Below are 8,312 nucleotides of genomic sequence, written 5' to 3' on the forward strand. Positions count from 1 at the left end.
GGCCTGGCTTACTTCACTTAATATAATTTTTTCCAAGTCTTTCCATTTCCTAACAAATGGGGTAATGTCATTCTTTCTAATGGAGACATAGAGTTCCGTTGTGTATATATACCACATTTTCTTGATCCATTCATCTACTGAGGGCTATCTGGGTTGCATATGTCTGAGACAAGCAGAAATGGTTAGATAAGTTGATGTCAGGTGAAATGAACCCCAAGATAAGTATTCAAACGTTTTTTTCTTTCACGCGATTGTTTCTAACATATTTTTAAGATGATTTCTTTGTTGCTTTGTATGTCCCTCCCTCACGATATAACGCCTGTTTTCACTGTATTTGATGTTGGTATAATTTGTGGAGGGGAAGGGAAAAAACAAATCATTTAAATAGGGATACAGGTGGACCCATTGCAACAATGAGATGTATAAGTCGTTATGTCGAAAAACGAACTTTACAACTTTGGCGGGGGTAGGGGGGACGGAGGGCACGGGGCGGGGAATGGGGGGACGGGGAGGGGGGGCGGGAAGATGGGAAGGGATGGGAAGGGGAAACAAAGGAGTTGGCAACAATGCTTAATAAGAAATGCGCTCATTATCTTGCCCATGTAATTGTAACCCCTCTGTACGGTATTTTCACAATAATAAAAAAAAAAAAGATTTCTTCTTGGCTGCCCATCTTTCTGAAAAATAATAAAAGCCAATACTTATTGAGTACTTCCTATAGATAAGGCAGGCACTGTTACAAGTCATTTGTATGAATTGTCCCATCCGTTCTCACAATTACCTTTTGAAGCAAGTTCAATGGTTCATTCCATTTTACCGATGTGAAAACCGAGACTTGGAGAGATTGGGTACCTTGCTCAAAATTATAGGATTAGTAAAACACATAGTCTATATTTCAACTAAAATAGACTGACTCCAAAGCCTGTGCCATTTTTTGTTGTTGCACATGCAGTTTGAACTAAGGGCCTGGATGCTGTCCTGGGTTTTTCTGCTCAAGGCTAGCACTCTGACACTGGAATCACAGCCCCACTTCTGGCTTTTGGGTGGTTAATTGGAGATAAGAATCTCATAGATTTGTCTGCCCAGAATGATTTGAACCATGATCTTCAAGTCTCAGCCTCTTGAGTAGCTAGGATTATAGGCATGAGCCACCAGCACCTGCCTTGAGCCTATGCTATAAACTAGCTTGTTGTATTGCTGTAAATAAACAACTTTTGCCTCAGATAAAAATAATCTGATTATCAGAGATTTATTTTCAAAACAAAAGAAACTTTGAGAATATACTTCTTCTACATCTTCCATCTGGGCAGCAACACATGTAATTCCACAGCAAGATCACTGACTTTCAGAGTCATGAGCCTCAGGAATCGCCAGATTCTCTGGCATCAAAGAAAGAAAGGACTATGGCTGAAGCAAGAATGTAAACTGTCAACTTTCAGAGGAATTTATAATATAGATTAAAAATATAAATATTTTCTGCTTAAGTTGCAGTTAAACAGGAAAATAAATCAATTACAATTTCCCATCCATACTATTCTATAGCTGCAGTGAGTATAACAATTGTTTACATGTATATGAAGGCAATTCCAATCATATCTCCTTTGCAAACCTTTTGCTTCTTTTTTTAAACTAAAATACGCATGAGCTTTTGTCTAGCCTTGCCAATCACAATGCTTGAGGACTGTTAATGACAGGAATCTGCATAATGAAGTTTTTGTACTATGTACTCACCCTTGATTTAAAGAAAATACTAATGACAATCTAATATGATCATTCAATATTTTTCTTGTGTCATAAATAATAAGGCTACATGAGTCAGTAATGATTATGACTACAAACCAAAAATGCAGAGAAAGAAAATTGAAAGCCAACTAAAGAAACCATCTTTTGCTAAGTTGAAAAGTTAAAAAGCTGCTGGGAAAGTTGCCATGGATACCATGTTTTGAATGTAATACAGGGCTTTTCCTCACAGTTAAACACTGGAGGTCTGACTCTCCAGCTGCACACTTCCTTTCTGTGCAGGCAGTAACAACTACTTGAAATGGAAATTCTGTATTTTGATGAATGAGTATGCAATGGGAATCTTCCTTTGCAACTGTCCTGACCTGATGACAAGGTATTTGAATGATCTTAATTCAAAAGGGATTTTTAATCCCATTTCTGTTTTACTCAAGACTTTTAAATTAAAAGTTTCTGCCCAACTACCTCTATAAATCTATGGTAAAGAATCAGAAGTCAGAAATTGGTTATGACAAAAATGGATCTACCTACGTGCCCTCTGCTTTTCTTTTTGTCACTGATGCTTACCAGCCAACAGTACATATAAACATTGCTCACATATTGGGACTTTATGGCATCTGAGTAGAACAAATAATGTGGCAGATTAAGAATTTCTTCCATGCATCACAAAGACATACATACCAGAAACATTGATCAAAACACATAATTGTATTGAGTACCCCGCTCAGTTTATATACTTATATACTTAGAATTCAACAAAATGATTAAGATATTTCTGAACTACAAAAGAAGAATCTACTATACAAACAGCTTCTAAGAAAAAATAAAGTTCAAAAACAACACAATATGGAACATATAGTCTATAGGTTAATATAGACTCAGGCTCATTTCCCAATTCTGTCACTTTACAGGATATGTGACTAAAACTCAATTACCTATACTCATTATGTTATTGCACCAAGATGATAATATTTGTGGAATAATATTGTAGAAAAAACTGTCAAAATTAAAAGTAATATAAATATATAATACTAAATAAAAATTATACTATTATAATGTATACATTGAAAATATAATATATAGTACTATTATGTATTATATAATACACTGATATGTTTTATATACATATACATATTTTGTGTATTACATAGAGTTGCTGTATGTATAAAATTAGCTATATATGTACAACATTTTATTATATTATACTAAATACTACTCTTTATTCTCAAATATTCAAAATCACTGATTTCATTCTGGCTATGGAAAAAATATAAATGTAAGTAGCATGAATTTTTAATTTACCAGCACTGCCAACATTTTCACTGCTTACCTACTTCTCCATACACTTTCACATTTCTCCTTTTCAATTTATTCATTGACTTGTGAACCTACAGACACTCCCCTTCCACCAGCTGATTGGTGCTTCACCTGGCAATGCCTTCTATGTAGCTCAATTTCTTCATTTTCCTGTCTGCTCCATGGGAAACAGAATCTCACCTTTGTGGGGCTCTTTGCTTTCTTTATTCCTGAGTTGTGTGACTCGGTGATTTTCCACAGCCTTTATTACTTCATAAGGCTTTCAAACTCTCAATTTGCCCTTTTCCTTGTTTTGATTTTGCAAGCTGTCTGCATAATCATAATTTATCTTCTTTATCTCTTATTTTTCCTTATCTATTCTATTCTGGCCCCTACAAGCCCCATGAATAGCTTCTTTCTGTTAATAAAAATCTTCTGCACACTTGAAAACATATGTAAACTTTCTAAATAAAATTAATTAAACTTTAAAAGTATGATCAAGAACAATAAACGACAAGGCAAATGAATGTTAGAAAGCAAAAGAGTAAAACTACAAATACAGATAGAATGGTAAAATTATAAGACTGAATAGAAGCTCATATAAATTAAACTGAACGCCTAGACAGAATGTGTAACTGAATTGACATAACTCAGCTCCAAGATGTGGGAAGAACAGACCAATATTTGTAAAAGAAAACAGAAGTCAAATATATAGTACATTAAAAAATGCTTAACACCTGAGTGGCGTTAGGGGCAAACAAACATTCAAAGGAGAGAATAGTTATCCAAATTGTGCCACAGTATTTAAAAGGCACTATTTGTCTTATTTTTCTCATTTTATATACCTGGAAGGTATCAGAGGAGATTAGAATTATGGGCTAATATCAACTATAAATTCAGATGGGAAAATCACTAAGACAATGCAAACATAATCTGGCAGATACTCTACCAATTGAGTGGCAATCCAAAACTTTTATTCTTTAATTATTTCTCAAATAAATTCTTTCGATTTTTCCCAGGCCACACTGGACTTTGACCCTCCTATTTATGCCTCCTATAAACTTGGATGGCAGGCATGCACAATCATACCTAGCTTTTTATTGATTGAGGTAAAGTCTTGTTAATTTTTTGACCAGGTTAGCCACAAACAGCAATCCTTCCAATCTCAACCTTACAACTTAGATTAAAGCTGTGAACCACAGTGCCTGACCATGATTGAATTATCTTAAAATGATAAAAATTGCCCTTGAATATATGAAATGATGTTCAATCTCACTAGTAATAAAAGAAATGTAAATTAAAACAGATTCCATTTCTAATCTGTCAAATTTTCAAAAGTTCAAAAGCTTTATAAAACACTATTGGAGAATCTATACATAAAATACTCACATACATCACTAATTTGAATATAAAATGATACAACTCCTATGACTTGAGGAGTGATTTTGCATTATTTATTATTATTCTACAAAAATTATAATACCGGCAATTCTACTCTAGGAATTAACTCTGAAACTACACCTCCCAAAATACCCCCCCAATTTAATTCATACTAAAAATATTAGAAACTAAATAAATGCTCACATAAAGGATATTGATTCAATAAAATATAGAGGTCCTCACCAAATAGAGTATCATGTAGCTATAAAAGGAATGAAAAAGATCTGTAGCAAATACAATGGTAAATTATTTTAGTAAGCAATGAGTACAATAATGTGTACACTTCTCTGCCTTTTCTGTAAGAAATTCTTCAGTAGCTTAGTTCACATTTCACTTTTTTCACTCTCTTCTTCATTGTGTGGTTTCTGAGGAGAATTTCGATGTAATTCTTCTTTTGCATATGCTGGGCTTGGCGCTTGAACTCAGGACCAGGTGCTGTTTCTGAGGTGCTTTGCTCAAGTGGAGCTCTCTATCACTTGAGCCATAGCTCCACTTTTGGTTTTTTGTACTTAATTGGAGATAAGAGTCAGGCTGACTTCCAACCACAATCCTCAGACTCTTGAGTAACTGGGATTACAAGCGTGAGCCTCCAGCACCCAGCTTGTATGTAATTCTTATTTTTGCTCCTTAGGTAAGGTAGATTTTTCTCTTGGACTTTTTGTAGTATTTTATCTTTGATTTTCTGTAACTTGAAAACAATCTGTACATACAAATTTTTTCTTCTGCTTGTAATGTTTTATTGTTGTTTGGAGGGGGGAGATTTATTTTTTCATCTGTCATATGCAGTGTTCTCTGAGTTTTCTGAATCTGTATTTTCATGTCAGATATTATTTGAAGGAGAAATATCAACAATTATTTTTCCAATTTTTTGTTTTCTTTTTTCTCTTTCATCTCATTTTGGGATTTCCATCATAAAAATGTAATGTCTTTTGTAGGTATACCAAACTTCTTTAGTTGTTCTTTCTTTTAAAAATCTTTTTCCTCTGTTTTTTGCAGCTTTGTCATTTTATATTGAGACATCTTCAAGCTCAGAGATTCTTCCTCAAGTGTGACCAATCTATGAATAATCTCATCAAAACATTTTTAATTTATGTTGCATTTTTTAACTTTGGACATTTCTTTTTGTACCTTTCTTAGAATTTCTACCTCTTACTTTACATTGTCTATCTATCTTGCTTATTGTATACTTTGTCCACTAAAGCCCTGACAAAACAATGAAGTCAAGCTGTTGTACAGTAAAGAAACTTTTTGGAAATTTAATATACCAGATTCTATATATTCAAGAATTGCCTCAGGAATATCAACTTTATTGGAAGAAAACTAACTCTAGAACCTTGAAGGAGTCTATGACCACTATGCTGAAGGAAGATAGAAAGGTAGACAAGAGTATTGGAGTCCTGGTTTAACCACTGTGTATGGAGATTCCTAAAAAGACTACACATAGACCTCTCTTATAATCCAGCAATCCCACTCCTGAACATTTACCCAAATGATCACAAGCATGGCCACACTAAAGCTACCAGCACAACTATGTTCACTGCAGCATTATTTACCATAGCTGTGATATGGGACCAACCCTCATGCCCCTCAGTAGATGAATGGATCTAGAAAATGTGGTATATATACACAATGGAATACTATGCTTCCATCAGAAAGAATGGCAAGACTTGGGAAAAAATCATATGACGTGAAGTAAGCCAGACACAAAGAAACATAGGCTTTGTGGTTTCCCTCATTTGTCATAATTAGTATATGTTTAGGATAGATCTAGCAAGGATCACAATAGCCCAGTAGCTATGTACATATTATCATATAAAATGATACTAATCAAAATGAACTCCAAGATATGGAAACAAGAGGTTTGTATTGTTGTTCTTGTTGTCCTTGTTGTCATCAATGTTCTGTATCAAGTTCTTTCTTTTTATTTTTTTTCTTTTTCTCTTTGGTTTATCCCCTGTACTTACTGTTTTTTATTTTGGTACCCTGCGCCTTATATATAAGTTTATCTGATTTGATAACAAAATGGTGAAACAAGGATAAAGGGTTAACCAGTGCATCAATGATACTCACAAGACACAAGGTTGGACATAAACTGTATAACTTTTGGTGGGGGGCAGGAAAGGGGGAGGGATAGTGGGAGAAAAACGAAGGAGAGGGTAACAATGTATGACAAAAAATGTAGTCATTACTCACTTATGTAACTGTAACCCCTCTGTACAGCACCTTTACAACAAAATTAAATTAAATTAAAAAATACTTAGGCCACTGAAAAAAAGTGTCCTGGAACATATATTCCAAGTGTTGTATACCATATTCTAAAGAGTAATAGGAATTATCTAGATTCCAGAGAGTGGGGATAATAAAATAAATGTTAAGCAGGAAAAAAAATGCAATAGGAAAGGTACAGAAACATGAGTAAGTAATCTGGCATTACAGCATAAACAAGATGAAAGGTTTGTTAGAGTATGGCTACATAAGGATAGTATATCTGTTAGGGTTCTTAGATATACTCAAGGAACCTGCTCAAGCTGTTTAAAACAAGAAAAATCATTTGCAAATGCATATGAGGAAGCTCACAGCATCACTGGGATGGTTGAAGAGACGTATTTAAGGATACCCTTCCAGGAATAATGTCCAAAGCCCCACCATAGAATTAGTCTGATCAGGAAAAAATTGTAGCCCTTATCACTGTTTTTAGTTTTATTTATTTATTTATTTATTTTGGATATATAAATTTTCTTTTTCTTTTTATTGAGAAAATACTGTACAGAGGGGTTACAATTACATGGGCAAGATAATGAGTACATTTCTTATCAAGCATTGTTGCCTCTTCCTTTGTTTCCCTTTACCATCCCTTCCCCTTTCATTCCACCCCCCCCCACGCCCCCCACTCCACCCCTCCCCGCCCTTGCCAAAGTTGTAAAGTTCATTTTTCGACATAAAACCTTGTACATCTCATTGTTTCAATGGGTCCACCTTTATCCCTATTTAAACGATTTGTTTTTTCCCCTCCCCTCCACCAATTATACCAACATCAAATACAGTGAAAACAGGGGTTATACTGTGGGGGGGGACATACAAAGCAACAAAGAATAATCTTATAAATGTGTTAGAAACAATTGCATGAAAGAAAAAAACATTTGAATACATATCTTAGGTTCATTCCCCTAACATCACCTTATCTGACCTTTTCTGCTTGACTCAGACATATAGTAGTAATTGCAAATAAGGGAAACCATGGGACCTATGTTTCTTTGGGCCTGGCTTACTTCACTTAATATTTTTTTTCTAAGTCTTTCCATTTCCTAACAAAGGGGGCAATGGTATTCTTTCTGATGGAGGCATAGAATTCCATTGTGTATATATACCACATTTTCTTGATCCATTCATCTACTGAGGGGCATCTGGGTTGGTTCCATATCTTAGCTATGGTAAATAATGCTGCAATAAACATAGTTGTGCTGGTAGCTTTAGTATGGTCTTGTTTGTGATCATTTGGGTAAATGCCCAAAAGTGGATTGCTGGGTCATAGGGGAGCTCTATGTGGAGTCTTTTGAGGAACCTCCATACTACTTTCCAAAGTGGTTGAACAAGTTTACACTCCCACCAACAATGAAATAAGGTTCCCTTCTGTCCACATCCCCTCCAGCATCTGTTGTTATTAGAGTTCTTGTTTATAGCCATTGTATCTGGGGTGAGGTGGTATCTCAATGTTGTTTTGATTTGCATTTCTTTTATGGCTAGGGAGGTTGAGCATTTCTTCATGTGTCTATTGGCCAACCTTCTTTCCTCTTCAGAAAAGTTTCTCTAAGCCTTTAGCCCACTTATTTATTGGG

The sequence above is a fragment of the Dipodomys merriami genome, unplaced genomic scaffold, assembly GCF_024711535.1.
Source record: "Dipodomys merriami isolate MVZ:Mamm:240054 unplaced genomic scaffold, mDipMer1.0.p SCAF_3, whole genome shotgun sequence".
Lineage (NCBI taxonomy): Eukaryota > Metazoa > Chordata > Mammalia > Rodentia > Heteromyidae > Dipodomys > Dipodomys merriami.